The sequence below is a fragment of the Balaenoptera ricei genome, chromosome 10 (genome assembly GCF_028023285.1).
Source record: "Balaenoptera ricei isolate mBalRic1 chromosome 10, mBalRic1.hap2, whole genome shotgun sequence".
NCBI classification, from domain to species: Eukaryota; Metazoa; Chordata; class Mammalia; order Artiodactyla; family Balaenopteridae; genus Balaenoptera; species Balaenoptera ricei.
In genome coordinates this window covers 105,387,010-105,403,528 of record NC_082648.1, presented here as the reverse complement: position 1 = coordinate 105,403,528, position 16,519 = coordinate 105,387,010, and positions in this window count along the sequence as shown.

Genomic DNA, 16,519 nt, shown 5'->3' with positions numbered 1-16,519 from the left:
AGTCTTAATTTACATTTTGTGGGGGAGAAGCCCAGTTGTTCAGCTAGGCTGTAATGAGATATGTTTTTCCCTGCAGTGCATTTGCATTTGCAAAAATCCTCTAAATGTTCCAGGCCAAGAACGAGCATTTCAGTGTGGGCGTTACGGGTGTGGGTGGAGGGTGGAGACCAGATGGGGCAGCGGGACATCCAGACCCGGGCACGCTGGGGACACACGGGGCTCCGGGTCAGAAGCCGGCCGACTGGCCTGCGGGGCTCCAAGGACATGGCAGATAAGTGCCCTGCTGCTGGGACCCAGCTCTCCGTCAGTGCCACCCGGGGCCGCGCCTGCGGTGGGGTTGGAGTGTGGGCAGCGCTGTCAGCCCAGTTAGGACGGGACCTAAAGCCATTCCTCCCATTGGCTCCGTAAGCCATAAAGCTGACATGGTGATTTCCGTCTGCGGCTCTCACATCTCACTGCCCAACAGGCTCCAGGCTCCAGGACAGGAGCTATTTATCTGCCCCATGAAGTCCTCCAGTGGCCCTCGACAGGCAGACCCCATGCCCAGATGTGTGTGTCTTAGTGAAGCCTCGAGCCTCTCTAGGGTGAAGACACCGCGTCCCTCTTTGAAGGCAGAGCCCGGGGATCCTGGGCTTCCGTTCTTTGTCCCGAAGGCTCTGGACACGGCAAAGGGCAGAGGGTGGTTGCCGGACAGCTCTGTTCCTTGATTTATTTCATCTTCAAGAAGACAAACCTATGCGGTGGAGAGGGGACGTTTGGCTCTCTCAGAGCCCACTCCCACCTGTGAAAGGACGGCCAGGCAGATGGTCCCCGTGCTGGACGGCCCTGACCATCCCTCAGGTCCTCTCCCGTCCCACACACTGATCCAGCCCCTCATCGCAGGGCCAGGAGGGAGACGGAACCCACTCGTGGATTTCTCTGCAGGGGCCGGTGGTTCCCCCACTGCTGGGAGGTTCTAGTGGAGCTGCTACCAATTGGAGGGTCCAGATAGAAGCCGGGGGCCATCTGGGGCTCGCCCGGAGGGGCTCTGCCCCTCACCTCTGCCCCTCCTGCTTCCTCTCGCACATGTGCGTCTCTCGTCAGGAAACCCAGACCGGGAACCAGTGGGGAAGGGATGGAGCTGCAGGAGGCTTGTCAGTGACAGGGTGGCGCCAAGGGTGGCCGCCCCCAGGTCCCCTTCCCACATCCAGGGGGTTGTGAGCAAATCTGAGTCTCTGAAATACGGGAACTTCCTCTTCTCTGCACTTAACCTTCAGAGCCCCAGCAAAGGAATGCAAGAGAAAGTGAACCCCTGGGCTGTATACAGCCTCTGCCCCAAGTGGCCCAGGACCCCAGGACCACTGCCCACTGACCTAGGAAGGCCTTCCTCAGGTGGCAGGATCTGTCCTGGGTCACACCACAGAGACAGGCTGGGAGAAGGCCACTGCCTGTTTGGGGGCACTTGGCACTGACCACAATCATGCAGTCAAGGCTGGCATTCTGAAGGAGATATAAAGCTCTTTTTGAAAGCAATCCTTTTTAAAAATTTCCTTTTAGTGGCCACTGATATACCCCCATATCAGTGCTGGGTTCTTGTCTTAGCCTTCGTCTTTCTCTCAAATGCTTTAAACGCAAATGACCACAGCCAGATCCGCGGGAAGTTCGGAAACCAGAGCCCGGCTCTAGGAGACGATGACTCAGGAGCATTACCCGCTGCACACCTGGAGCCAGATGGTCGAGCCCTCACCATTTGAGAGTCCGAATGGCAGGCTTTTCCTATAACTTTCCAAAATAACATGACAGCTACCAATCTGCAAACTAGCTCTTCTGCAAATGTATTCTAACTCTCAGGGTGGTGCGGGGCACCTCAAAAGAACCACATCTCCCATCCAGTAGATGTTCATGTCTTACCTTACACTCCTGAACTTACCTCTGGTCTCCATGGTCCAGGTGAGACATCCTCTCGTCCAAAGTGGTGTTTCCTAGAGGTGGTTGTGTCACTTCTCTCCGGCTGATTTCAAGAAGTTGTTCTGTCCCTTTAGTTTTCAGAATTTCCATTATGATGTGCTTTGGTGTGGACTTCTTTTGGTTTAATCTGTTTGTGCCTTGCACAGCTCTCTTGGATCTGCATGTTTGTGTCTTTTTCCAAATTTGGGCTGCTTTCAACCATGGTTTCTTCAAATGTCCCTTCAGCCCCACTCTCTCCCTCTTTTACTCTGGGATCACGATGATCAGAGTGTGAGATCGTCTGTCACTTTCCCACAGGTCCCAGAGGTACTGTTCATGTCTGCTTTCTGTTGATTTCTCTCCCTCAGGTGAATTCTATTGTTCTGTCCTCAAGTTCATTGATTCTGTTCTCTGTTATCCCTACCATAGTATTGAGTGCATCCAGCAAGTGTTCATGTTTGGTTCTGTATTTTCAGTCTTATAATTTCTCTTTGGTTCTTTTTCATAAATCGATTTTATTGCTGAGGTTTTTCTCTTCTTTCATGTGTTTCAAGACCATTTGTAACTGACTGTTGAAGCATTTTTTATGACGCCTACTTTAAACTGCTTGTCAGATGATTCCAGCATCCGGCCCATCCTGCTCTTGGTGTCCCATGATGGCCTTTTCTCATTCGAGTTGCGATTTTCCTAGTTTTTGATATGATGGGTGATTTCAACTGTGTCCTAGGCATTTGATTATAATACTAGGAGGCTCTGAGTCTCATTTAAATCTTTTATTTCAGCAGACAGTACCAGTTTGTGTTTAGTATGTGGGTCCTAACCGACCTTTGTGCACTGTGGTTCCGATATAAGTTTAATTTTCGGAGACTTGTCACGTTAGTTGGGTTTTCCTGGTTTGTCTAGTACCAGTGGGGCTCCCGCGGGTTCTTGCTGGTCCTGTTCCAGAAGGAGGAAGGAGTCTCCCCAGGCAGGCTCGTGTTTCTCATGGGGGATGGATGTGGTGGTGCAGCCCTACCTGCCCCCCTGACCCCCAGGCTCAGGGCAGGGGAGGGGTCTCGGGCAGAAAGGAACAAAAGACAGCCTTTTCCTCTAGCTGGGTCTCCTCTGCCAGCTTTGCTGACTGGTCTCTGGATTTTTCAGCAGAAAAGGGAATCGCAGGCTTAGCAAGGAGAAGGCCTCGGGCTGCTTGTGCAGGAACCACGATTAATCCCCTCACCAGTGTGTAGCGTTGCCTGGTGTTCTCAGAGAGGCGCTTCCCCTGCATCGGGGGAGGAGCCTTCCTCTTCGGTGTGAGGGGTCAGGAATCCCTGGGGCTTGGTTTCCTTCTTCTCTTGTTTGAGGGGCATGAGACACCCCGTCACTCGCTGTGCTGTTCTCCGAGCCCTGGGCTCCCCGCCTGCAGCTTACCTGCTGACAGAGTCCTTGCTTGGTTATCTCTTGCACCATTTCCAGAGTTTATATTCCTGTTTAGCAGAAAAGAACAGGAAGAATCCGGGCCGCACCATCTTTTCTGAACCACAAGTCCACACACTTTTTAAATTGAGATTATACGTATAGGTTAAAATCCACCATTTAAAGTATACAATTCAGTGGTTTTTAGCACATTCACAGAGTTGGACTGTCCTTCCCACTGTCTAATTCCAGGCTATTTTCACCCTGAAAAAGAATCCCCACGCTCGTTAGCAGTCACCCCACCTCTAAGCTCCTCCCTGAGCTGGGTGCTGGGGCTATGGCTCAGGAGAGGGCTGAGCTCACCTCCAGGAATCCAGAGTCAGGTCAGGGATGGGTATGCAGGGAGCAAACAAGTTAGCACCAAACAATCCGTAATCATGATTGTTGTAAATGAGGTCAAAGAAAACAAAAAGACAGCAGCAGCCGGGGGAGGACATACTGACAGGGCTGGGCAAGGGGCACGTTCTCTAGGGTGGCGATGTGTAGCCTGGGTCCGACTGTGCTGCTGTGACACACACACACACACGTGCACACAAGCTTAGGGGCTGTGGAGACATTTCCCTGTCCTCTGGGGGAGCTCCCTCCAGGGGGGACCAGGTGGAAACCAACAGCACCACATTGGCTTGTGTATCAAGGGCGCTGGGCATTGAAGCAGCCTCTGAAGGCCTCCTTGGGCCAGTCCCGGAGGAGAGACCAGAGGCTGCCAGCACGGGGGGACGTTGTGTGTCCTGGTCAGGTGGCCTCTGAAGGACAGGCATTGGCTGTGATTCTGTGCCAGGGCCTGGATGAGGTAAGGCACGGAGGTGCCCATATGCCCTCGCCTCAGTCTCATCCAAGGACCACCTGTGATCTGGAGAAAGTAAGACTCTCTCCTCATCCTGAAGTTTCACCTTTGATTTCCAGACATCGGTCATCACAGGAAATGTTACCTTTATGGCCTGATGACATTGATTGGGGAAAAACAGCATCTATTCCAGAGGAGAAAATAGAAGCACCCAAGGAAATGGGAACTTCAGGTTTTCCCTGCAGGGAAAGGGACCCACTGCTGCCAGAGAAGAGAACACAGCACACACCAAGCTGGTCTGTGAAGGGCTGGACGTCCAGGCTCCGCGGGGACTCACGGAGGGGCAGGGGAGTGAATGCAGCCTCCCAGGCACGTACAGCAGAAAATCACCAAGACAGAAACCCCCCCTCCAGCCACCAACCTCCACCCCCTGCGGGTCTCCTGTGGAGGAGAGGACGGATGGGGGGGGGTGGGACCCGCGGCTCCACGTCTGGCACAGCCCCTGCACCTGCGGGGAATGCAGATTCCAAACAGTAAATGGTACTAAGTGATTAGAGTAAATGCTCGTGAGCTGAACAAGAAAGCCGTTCATCATTTCAAATACTTCCCTTGAGGTCCATATGCATTCGACAGCATTTATCTTTATTCTTCGGCACTGTAGCAGCCAATCAAAGCGTCAGCTAATCTTCCTGACTACAAAACCATCGACTAAAAACATTTTTATACCATGCAAATTTTCAAGATTTATCATCTCCGGTACCATATCTTAGAGTGCATTAGGCTGGTGCTATCAATTTTAATAATAGGCTTCCTAGCTAAAATTTGGATCAATGTCACTGGGTTTTTAAAATTTTCATTACTAGACTCACTGAAAACACAATATCCCATGAAGAAAGCATATTTCTCTCATTGAAAGAGGGAATGACGGTGCTGGCGGCTGGCTGGGATTTTTGTTCTCCCTCTTAGAGTTTTCATGTCCTCTCTCTCCTGGTGACTCGGCTGACCTGAATTTCCCACAGCTGCATCTATGGGATTCAACGTCTTTTCTGTGCTTTGAGACGTTAAATGAATCTATTGGTATCTTTGAGTTGTTTTCTTATAATTCCCAGGAAAACAAGTGTTCATTTTCAAGAGACTTGCAGGTCTGCCTTCACCGGGGGGATTGGTGGAGGCCTGCACGTCAGACTGTCTGTAAGGACCTTGACCGAGGGACGCATCACTGCCTCTTCCTGGGGACGGTGTGGCTCTGCTCAGACATCGTACCTCCTGCAAAGCCTGTGTGCTGGGTTGTCACTGCAAAGACCAGAAACCAGCTGAGAACCCTAATCTTTGTCAAATCTTGGGTGAATCAGCCGGTATCAGGCACCCTGCCCAGCAGCTACGGAGGGGAGGCCAGTTCTGGATGCTTCTGAGCCCTGGGATTCTTCACTGGAAATGAACTTCCAGCGCTCAGACCACCACCCCCGCAGCAGCAGAAGCAGGAGTAGCCTTTTTCTCTTTGGATGTCAACTGGTGCCAGCACCCCAGCAGGGTGAAAACGATGGGGTCGTGCGGCTCCTGTCTGTAGCTGGAATCACACACCAACTATGGACCGTTGAGGTTTTCAGTGCCAAATGATGAAAGCCCACGTGTCACGTATGCGCCCCTTGGTATCTGGTGCGACTTTGACCTGCTGACAGGCGCGCTGCAGAAAGCATCCTAACCCCGGTCCCTGGACAGCATTTTCGTGCAATAGACAAAGTTGTGAAAAGGTACAGAATAAACAGAAACAATCTCTCACATTACAACAAGTGTCATAAAAAATAACAGAACTGTGAGATGTGATACGGGAATGATGGTGTAAAGCCATGGGAACCGGCAGGGGTGGGCCAGGCTGCAGGTTCCATCCGAGGAAGGGTGAAGGGCCACCCACCCGGCCCCTGGAGCCTGTGTCTCCCAGCTCCCAGGCTGGCCTCTGACCAAGGGGCTGACTTTTTGCCCTTTATGTCTTTTTCTTTCTGGCAGAGGATCTGAGGCGTGGAGCCAGGTGTTATCCTACAAGACAGAACGTGGTGCAGAACCAAATCCAGCAGACGCTCCCCAAGCACCTCACCTGTGCTGGCTCTGCTGGGGCTGCAGGTTCTCCGAGGACCCTGTGGGACACCTGAGGGACAGAGACGTGTCAATGCACAGGAGCACGGCGTGCACAAGGGTGGGGTCGTGTGCTGGGATTTGAGAAAGAAACGAGCGCGTTCACTGTGAGGAGGGGTGTCATTGTCACGTACAGCGCGACAGCTGAGCCACTGTCTGAAGGGTGTTCGGGGCCAGAATGATTAAACAGCCGTGGGCAAGGTCTGCTAGGATGAAAGGATGAAGGAACCACATCTGGCTGAGGATTTGGGAGGACGCTGAGCTGGTCTACAGGGCACGGCTCCCACTTCCTGGGCATCCACGATGGGGTCCGGGTGTGGAATCCCCCCACCCTTGAGAGGAGATCAAGCAGAAATTGACGGAGATGCATCCTTGGACAGGGGCCCAGCAGGAGAGATGGGTCCTCACCCGTGGAAGCCTAGGACTTTCCTGATAAGGTCAGATGACAAATCTTCCCAGATGGACGCAACACAAATTGTTAGGGATACGACAAAAACAAGAAGACAAAACCAAAACCAAAACCATAGCGGTCTCCAGCAAGAGGGTTTTCCACCCAAAGGCCCTCTTTGGACAAGATGTGAGCTGCCAGGTGATGACCTACCTCACCGCCCACCCCTCACAGTGGGCCCACCCTGCAGGACTGGCATTTCTGGAGTCTGGATCTGCGTGCCCAGGTGTCTGGAGATGTGTAGACAGGCACTCAGAGCAGTGTGTGTGGCGGGGACGTGTCCTTCAAATGTCCAGTACTCATGGCACTAGTACAGGAAATCATTAACCCCGCTCACCTGAAGGAGGTATCAGTTAGATGCCTCACGTGCATCCCCCAGTCTTGGTTCCCAGGGAGGTTTGCTCCCCTTACATCCTGTATCCAGGGCCCATAGTTACAGGGAGGTGAGAGGGAGGCCCAGGATGCAGGAGCGCTCGGGGTCAAGAAGGAGCCACGGGGAAGTGAGGCAGGGGGCCACTCAGGGGGGTCTCCTGGGCAGGTGAGGGCACCGCGTGATTGAGGCCACACAGACGCCCTTACAGGGTCGGCAGGTAGACCAGAAGCCTGATCTGGTGGGTTTCCTTCTGCCATGTCCACGAGTGGCTCAGTGTCTCTGCAGTGTCACCCAGGGTGAGAAGTTCCCGAGCGACATGACCGCGGACCAGCCAGCACTTCCTTCCGTGTGCCTACTGCTGATGTCCCCAAACGTCCCCGCCAGTGGGTGCTGTCACATGTCACAGATGGGCAGACTGTCATGGCGGCTTTGCCCTCCCCATCCGCAAGTCCCTGGGCTGGCGATGGAGCCCCTGCCTGGAAACTTCCACCCTGATGTTTGCATGCACCACCCACACATGCTTCTAATGATGCTTTCCCGGCCAAGGACAGAGGGGAAGTCTGCCTGGCTTGGTTCATTTTTATAAATGCTAGCATCACATGTGCAACATACTTTGTTCAAAACTTCAGCAGCCAAGCAGAAGAAACTCCTGGAAATGAGTGGCATCCTTCACAGACATGTGAGCGAATGAGCGCAGCTGCTTTACTAAGCGGGTCATTTCCCTCCTACAGAAGCCTCGTGTCTTTATGAGCAGTGTGTATAGGGTTTCTCCATACTTAATCCGTTTAAATGGTCCCAGGGGACCAACCTAGTGCGTGGGGCCCTCCCAACGCTGCCAGATTAATTGGGAATATCATTCACACTTCATCCCCAAGCCTTGCGATCATCAGAAAACTTAACCCAAGAAAAGAAAAGGACAAACATCGGGCAGTAGAGGCAGTGATGAAGTACTGAGTTTTGCGGGTTGTGACTTAAGAAATGCCACCTCCTACCTGGCCAGCCTGAAGTCAGCCAAGAGGAGGACGCCAGAGGGCTCACTCTCATTTATTGGCAGGCAGACCCCAAGGTCATTGAGATCGTTGAGGAAACAGGAAGCCTCTGCTTCCCAGGGGCACATTGTTACAGATTCTCATACAGATCTTATGTTCTCATTTTTCCAAAAACCAAAGAACAGACCTTGTGAATCAAAATATTCTCTTTCTCCCCGAAGCCAGGGCCAGGGCTTAGCCTGGGGAGGTGAGGACGGGGCCTCAGCACAAAGTCCAGGGACAGATCTGACCAGGCCAGTGTGGGAAGGCAGAGTCAGTTTGGGGAGGGGTTTGGGAGGCTGAGCCTTGCACGGTTTGACGGAGGGAAGGACACTCCTGCCGCATGTCCTGGGGTCAAGTCTCCAAGCCATGTCTGCCTAGACAGAAAGAGACATGCCTCACGTGGACCCCAAACGGGCTCCTGGCTAATATGTCAGCTCTGCACAGCTCCAGGATGTGCCAGAAATTACCCCGTTTTTGGAAGCTACAGTCGTACCAAAGTCCCCTTAGGGAACGAGGTGGCAGAGAGAGGGTTGGAACCGTGTTTTCTTAAAATGCAGCCCGTGCTCTGTGCTCTGGTCAGCTGCTATCTATTTTTAATTGATTACAAAGGTAAAGCCGAGCCTCCCTGGAGGTGCCCTGGGCATTGGGGCCATCCCTCTGGTTAGATACTCACTTAGATGCAAACATGGGAGAAGGTGTCTGTCAGTAACCGGAAACTCTGGGCCTTGCTCCGAACATGGCACCCTTTAATGGGGACGGGTTCACCCCGCACCTCAGGAAAGCCTGGCTTCTCCTCACGTTGGGGACCCTCAAGGTCCTGGTGAGCCCCTTCCTTCTTCAAGGGGACACTTTGTATTTGCAGAGGTTTGGGCCCAATTGGAAATGCCTAATTCGATTTGAGCTTCCCAGCTGACGCAGTCAGTTTTATCCAACAATCTCTGACCATAGTCAGCCAAACGCACTTCTCCGCAGCTCACAAGCTTCAGGAACCTCATGGAGGCTGGGGGATTCTGCAGAGAAGACAAATAAAGCAGTCGAAGGCTTCAGACCCTGGTCAGCTCCCAACAACCACCTGCCACCGGCGCCTCCTGGGAGGGGTTTCCTTGTTCAGGTTTGGTGTCAAGCTGCTCCACGCCCCCCTGCCTCAGAGGAGTTGATTTGACTCCCAGGACCTCAGTTTCCTCGTCTGTATAATGGAGAATCATACAGTTTCCTTCTGGGGTTCTGGTGTCGATTACACGAGACTGAAAACAGACGCGTCTGACTTCATGTGAGCTCAGTCGGTGCTGTGTCCTCACGTGCCCGGCCCCTGTTAGGTTCTTATGGACTGGAAGTGCTGCTCTGTGGGATGGGCCAGGCTGGGGAGGGAGAAAGAAGGAGGCTGGGCCGTCCTTTGTCCACAGGTCAAGAGCTTACAAAGTTCCCTGTGCTTCCCCCAAACACTGACACTGTGTGTGTGGGGAACCGAACACCCATGTCCCCCCAGAATCCATATGTGGAAACTCCACTGCCCAGTGTGATGGCCTTAGGAGGCGGGGCCTTTGGGGGGTGACTGGGTCATGAGGGTGGGGCCCCCATGAAGGGGATCAGTGTCCTTATAAAGGAGCCTCCAAGGAGCTCAGCTGTTCTCCTGCCACTTGAAGATACAAGAAGTCAAGTCTGCACCTGGAAGAGGGTCCTCACCAAAACCAGCCATGCTGGACCCTCACCTTGGATTTCCAGCCTTCAGAACTCTTTCAGCCCCCCTCCCCTGTCAGGGTTATTTTGTTCCAGCACCCAGACTAAGATGGCTTGGGGTGGATGCACCATTATCAGTTACAACCAGTTCACAGATGAACACGCCCATCCGGGGTTGGGGGGGAGCAGGGACAAAGAGTCAGTGCACGTCCTTCGCTGCCCGGGTTGGTGAGTGTCCTGCCACGTGGGCACTGAATCCCTTGCCCACACTGAGCAGCCCGGCTCTCCACACCCCGCACTCCAGAGGGCTTCGAGGCTCCCCAGAGGTCAGGGGCAGGATGGCCAAGGGGTCAGGGCTCTGGCAGAAGGGACGGGCAGGCCACAGACTCTGTCCTTGAGGCTGGCTCTGCAGCCACCCAGGGGTCCAGGGAGCAGCTATTGGCCAGAAACATCACATTGCCGTCCACGAGGGGACCAGGGCTGGGAAAGCTCCTCGGCACCTGTGGCATTTGGCGCTTTGCTATTCTGGCTCTTGTAGGCTTGTTTGAAACCTAGCAGTTTCTTTTTGGATGTGGTGCCTGATTATTTTATCCAATTGGCTGCTTGAGGTTTTCTTCTCGGGGTCCCCAGTTCTGTCTGCATCACTGGGAATGCTCTGACCCACACAAGGAGGGGTTGGGGTCATGGTGGGAGGCGCTGTTAGCAGGAGAAGTTGTTACTATCACACACCTGTTTGTCATCAGTTGATCAGAGAGGTTCTTGTCTCCCAGGGAGGATCCTTCGTGCCTCTTCCTGCTTCCGGGGCTCCAGGGTCCCTTGGCTTGTGGCCACATCCCCCCAGTCTCTGCCTCCGTCCTCACACGGCTGCCTCCACTGCCTGTCTTCTCTTCTGTCTCTAATCAGGATGCCTGTTGAATTTACAGCTCACCTGGATCCCCCAGGATGGTCTCACCTCAAGATCCACAACTAGTTTCATCTGCAAAGACCCCCATTCCAGACTCTATCACATCACAGCTTCCGGTGGACGTGCATTTTGGGGGGAACATTGTTGTGTCCACCGCAGCATGTAATTCTATTTTCCAGCAAATATCCAGGTGACAGGTGCTGACGTGGGAGGCTGGCACAGAGCACTGACACTGGAGTTAGTAATGTCACCGGGAGGACGAGCTCCAGAGAGTTCACGGGAAGCCAAGCTACAGGACGCACCTGTGAACCGCGTTGCAGGGAAAGGTCAGACTTTACACACGAATGCCCAGAATTTGTGTTTCAAATTCATGCGTTGTATTCCCTGCAGCAAAACTCTCAGCTGAGCAGAAAATATATTTCCCAATGAGCCATTTCCTAAAACAATCCCATCGTGCAGCTCTAATGCCTTGGCAACAACCACTGTGACAACTGGCTGTGATTTAACTTTCAGATTTGAAATCGCTGGCTGATGGCCACCATGACAAATGGATGGGGAGGTTCTCTTTATGGAGAACAAACCTCTCCGTGATTGTTTGAACCTCTGGCAGAGTGGATGCTACTTTCAGGCACAAAGATGGGCTCAAGCCCCTCCCCACTGTTCCCTGCTGCATCTTCAAGGGCTTGGGAGAGGGGCCTGAGCTAGCAGTGGCCCCTACTTGGCAAAGATCTGCAGCCCTGGACTTTGTCTGCGGTCCTGGTTGAGACTCCTTCACAGACCACTCTTGTCCCCTGACCCTCAGTCACTGCTCTCGCGGTGCTGGCCCTGCGGCATCTCCCAGGGATACCCCAAACTCCTGCAAAGCTTCCCCTCGGGAGGGGTCCCAATCAGGAGGGGTCCCAATCAGGAGTCTGTCTGGGAACTGTGTTCCCCAAGCTCCACACGCAGCGGGAGTCCCCTGAGGACCGGGAGAAAGGCAAGTACAGATTCCAAGAAGCAGCCAAGGCTTTAGCTAGAGAAACTGGAGCACCAGGGTGCCTGGGTCTTCTGGTAACAGAGGGAGCCGAGGTCCCAGGAGCTGAGTACCTGGAAGTTCACGAGACCCCAGGAGGGACTTATTTCAGCGGCAGGTGCACACACAGGTCCTGGACCAGGTGATGGAAATAAGAACTCAGATTTCCACCATCCTGCATGTCCCGTGGGCGGTCCCTCGGAAGCCCTGTCCATGTTTTACTAGTTAGAGTTGGGTCCTCTACCTTTTCCTATTTGCACTCTGTAAGATGTCTCTACTTTCCATGTTGGTCTCATCTGCAATTTGCAAATGCTGGATGTTGGGAATAAAACATACACAGTTAGGGCATTGAATTCTGGAGGCTTCTTTTCAGGGCTGGGAAAAGCTTTCACATGCAAGAAGCCAAAAGCTCACAAGAGGAAGACCTCCAAAGACACACAGGTGTCCTTTGCTATGGTTTAATTGGGTGCCTCTCCCCACCCGCAGAGATGCTACTGTCCTAACCCCCTCACCTTGAACGTGACTCATTTGGAAGGAAGGTCTTTGCATGTGGTCAAGTTTAGATGAAGTCAGTGGGGTGGGTCCTAATCCAATAAGACTAGTGTCTTGACAGAAAGGGAAAATTCAACCAAGAGACAGACGCCTACAGAAGGAAGACAGGCAAAGCCACAAGGAAAGGGTGGCCATGGACCCGCCAAGGACCCCCTGAGGCCCAGGAGCTAGAGAGAGGCTGGAGCAGATCCTCCCCTCGGAGTCTCAGGAGGCGAAGCCCTGCCCACACCGGGATGTCGGATTCCAGCCTCCACGTTGTTGTTCAGGGCCTGTGTGCTCTGTGCCAGCAGCCCCAGGACCCTGGCACGGCCTGGGCGGTCCCCATAGCCTTCTCTACCCACGAGGAGATGGGGTGATCGTGTTAAGGGTGAGCGGCGTCACTCGCGTGAGGCCAGCGGGGCTCAGTGGACAGGGTGTGGCCTGGGGCCCCTGGCCATGCTCCCCTTGCGCCCCACTCCACCCCATGCTTCATGAATCCCACAGGTTTCCCCAGATCTTCTCTTTTCCTCAAGATCCTGGAGGCCCCAGGGAAGTCCCTGTGCTGGTAACAAGTGCTTTGTTCATGAAAAAGTTAGCTGAAAACAGACTAGTGAGCAAGGCCGGGGTCACAGGGCGAGTCGGCCTTAGACCCGGGAGCTCCCCCCCAGTACTCTGACCTGTGTTTGCCTGTTTCCCGTGAGGCTAGCGATGGGCATGAGCCCTCCCTGCTGCTCTAACTTCATTCATCCCAATCCCTCACTCACTCCCTCCTTCACTCACACACACCAGGACTCACGCTCGGCCGGGGGAGAAATCATGGACACACCTGCCCCAAGGAAGCAAGAGCACAGCCCAGCTGGTGGCTCAGGACCAGGGACAGGTGAGGCTGGAGGAGAGGCAGCCGGTAAGCTGGGATGTGGAGTGTTGGGCGGAAGTGCGTCCCCTTCACTGAGGTCCAAGGCCCCCTGTGGGGCCCACGTTGTGGTGTCCTGGAGGCTCAGGGTCCTGGGGTCCAGCACACCAGTTCCGGGGCCCCTCCTTGGTCTCCATCCTGAGGCTCCAGGCATCGTTTTGAGCTCTGGGGGTGCCAAACATATGCCTCTTCTCTGCTGACCGCCTCTTGTGCCAGGTAAGAGGGTGCAATGATGAACTGTCCTACAGTTGCACCCACCGAAGTCATAAAAAGTTAAACAGTTAAGTATTCGCTCTGTGTCCCTATCAAAGTTGTCTTAATTTCACCAAGACGTGTAAGTTTCTCTTGAGGGAAACATCCTTTTAGGATCTGGGAGTGTTTCCTCATTAACAAAACAGCAAGCACAGAGTTATGTGTCAAAACCCTGACCAATGGGTTATAAATTGGCTCTTCCACCCCAGCTGGAGACTTTAGATTCCTGCCTTCAGAAGGTGGGCCCCCTCCAAGGCCATGAGCCTGGCAGCTGTCACTCAGCGTTATTTAATTTGCCAGTGAGGGGACATCGAGGGCACCTAGGACTGATGCTCCACACACGGAAGTGCCTGCCAGAGACGTGCGACAATGTGCCTCATCTCTGCCCATTAGCCTGTCTATGGTTTGAGGAGCAGGAGCTCAGCATTGCTGGAATATTGATATCTTTCTGCTTTCTCTGCGGCTGGAAACCTTGCACTTCTCTCCCTTTTCACACAACGAGGAAGACAAAGTCTTTAGCAATAAAGTGTAAACATAGCCTAGTGACCTCTCTCCAGAGACAGGGGAGTTAGGGACACTTTCCAACAGTCACTCGGAGCAGCCCTTTCACGAGCTCATCTCCATCCTCAGGACCACAGCCCTTGTCTGGACAGTCCCCACAGCTGTCCACCTGGTCTACCTGCCTCCATCCTTGCCCCCTTGGTGGGGAGCCCCGCGATGGAACCACAAGGAGCAAGATGACTGGCCCAGACCCTTTCCTTAGGACAGGAGGGTCTGGAGAAGTAAGAACCCTCCGCACTCGCCACCCAGCTCATACCCTTCCCAAGACACGTTCCCCTCTTGCCTCTTCCTCTTCATCGGCTAAAATTCCATTTGAAAGGTTTTGCTGTAGGTTGCCTCCCATACACTAAGTAGTTCACCCCATCCTCACCTCAGCCCCAAGCCGTTCACCAGAGATGGAAAGCATGGTTGTGGCGTAACGCAGCAAGGGTGCGTGTGCCCGCCGTGCAGAAAGCCAAACTCTGACAGCAGGGGTTTGCAGCAAAGTAAGGGTGTATTTGCAGGTGCCAAGCAAGGAGAATGGGCAGCTCCATGCCTAAAGGGCCTGAACTTCTGGATGCTTTCCAGGCAAGGGTTGTTAAATACGTTGTTAGGGGAGAGGGTCATAGGATGCTTGTGGACGTTCTTCTAATTGGTGAGGTGACGGAGTGATGTTTCGGGAATCTCAGTCACCAACCTTCTGGTTCCAGCCAGTCTGGGGTCTATGTGCTTGTGGTCAGCATGTAGCCACCATCCTCCACCGGGTGGGGGGTCTTAGTTTCTATAGAACAACTCAAAGATATGCATCAGATTGTTATCTACATCCTTTCAGGAAGAACTAGGAGGACTCTGGCTCTTGTTCTAATTATTAACTGCTTGAGCCTGTTCTCTGGAACTCAGGAATGACCCAGGAGACTAAAGCCTTTTTTTCTACAAACAAGAAAGAGGGGACACGAAGGGACTTTTGCACCCAGGAAGGCCCTGCAGGGTCCTGCTTGGTTTCAATCCCCCCTTTTCTTTGATACTCTTCCATCCTGAGGGGAACAGGGGCAGCACAAGAAAAGGGATAAAGTTTTGGATAGAGAGATTAATCATAAACTCAGCAGGGGAACTCAGTCTAGGGCGACTCCATTTCAATGGGAGGGAAAATTTGCAGGGCCCCGTGCAAGGTGAGAACACAGGAATCTTGTTCAAAAGCACAAAAAAAAGTCCCTTTAAAGATATCAAGATATAAAGCTTTTTCTTTCTTTCATGGCCTCTCTCCCCACTCGCATGCTGTTTCTACTTGCTATTTAATGGCATTCTAGGTAAAGAAGGGCTAAAATATGAATGTTACTATCATGAGTTTCACTGTTCATCTGTACCTTGTGCAGGCAAAATCACTGCAGTAACACATTTTGGATTTCACTACTCATACACGCACGGGGCCCTTGTTGCATCATACTGGGGAAACAATGCACAAAATGCACTCAGCCATCTTCACTTCACTTCTTTATCTGTGCACAATACAAGGAGTAAGAAAGGATGTGACAGGGGCCCGTGGCCGTTGATAGGGGCCCTCGGTCTTCTTTCTGCGTCTGAAGCGAGTCCTGCTTTGAGTGGAAAGCATAGCCTTTTGGGGCCTGTTGGCTCCCTCCCCCTCCCGCTCACCCAGGTGCAGCCCTAACTCACCCGAGCAGCGCACACATTTAGTCCCACTGAGACCCAGCACGTGGGTCCCGGGAAGCGTGAGCTCACGGCATCACAAATGCTCTCCAGGAACAAAGCATCACTGGGCAGTGAGCATGTACCCTGCTCGGGTCTCCACATCTCCCACGCAGGCCCCGATGTCCCACTGGGTCTCACTTACAAAACACAAGTTCAAAGATAAAATTATTAGGAATTTCAGGATGATAGCACAGCTTTGAACTGAACGGGGGGCCCTCCTGAGCACAGCACAAGCCCCACTTACGAAGCCAGGCTGCGTGTCCAAGGGGCAGGTTTGCAGTGCGGGAGGACATTCCTCTGTGGCCCCGCTTCCCCAGCCAGCTGAACGCTTGGAATGCGGGGAGGGGGCAGGACCCCTGTTTCCCACTGTCATCTCTGATCCCATCTGTTCCAAGTCTCCATCCCTCCCTACCCCCAGGGCGGCAGGTCTGGTCTGGGGCAGCCCTCTGGCTGCACAGAGAAGGGGCTGGGGATTCCATCCTGAGACAACCCAGGGACGCAGAGCTGTGACACCAAGTCTCATCCAGGCCGAGCCGGCAGGGGCAGCTGGCGCGGCCCGGAGCTCAGAGCCAAGCACAGCTCTGGGTGGAGGAGGAGGTCAGGGGTGGGGGGCCCTGGGTGGGGGGCAAGGTGCCGAGGGCAGAACCGCTCAGCGTTGGGCCATGTGGGCTTAGGGGTGGAGACTCTGCTCCAGCCCCCTCTGGCTGGGACGTGCTGGATACCCGCCTCAGTGTTCCCAGCTGTACCTGCCTCGTGGGTGGCAGGCGCTCAAGACAACACCAGGCACACAGAGCAGGTGCCTGTCACGTGTGCGGCCACAGTGATCAAAGCGAGACCAT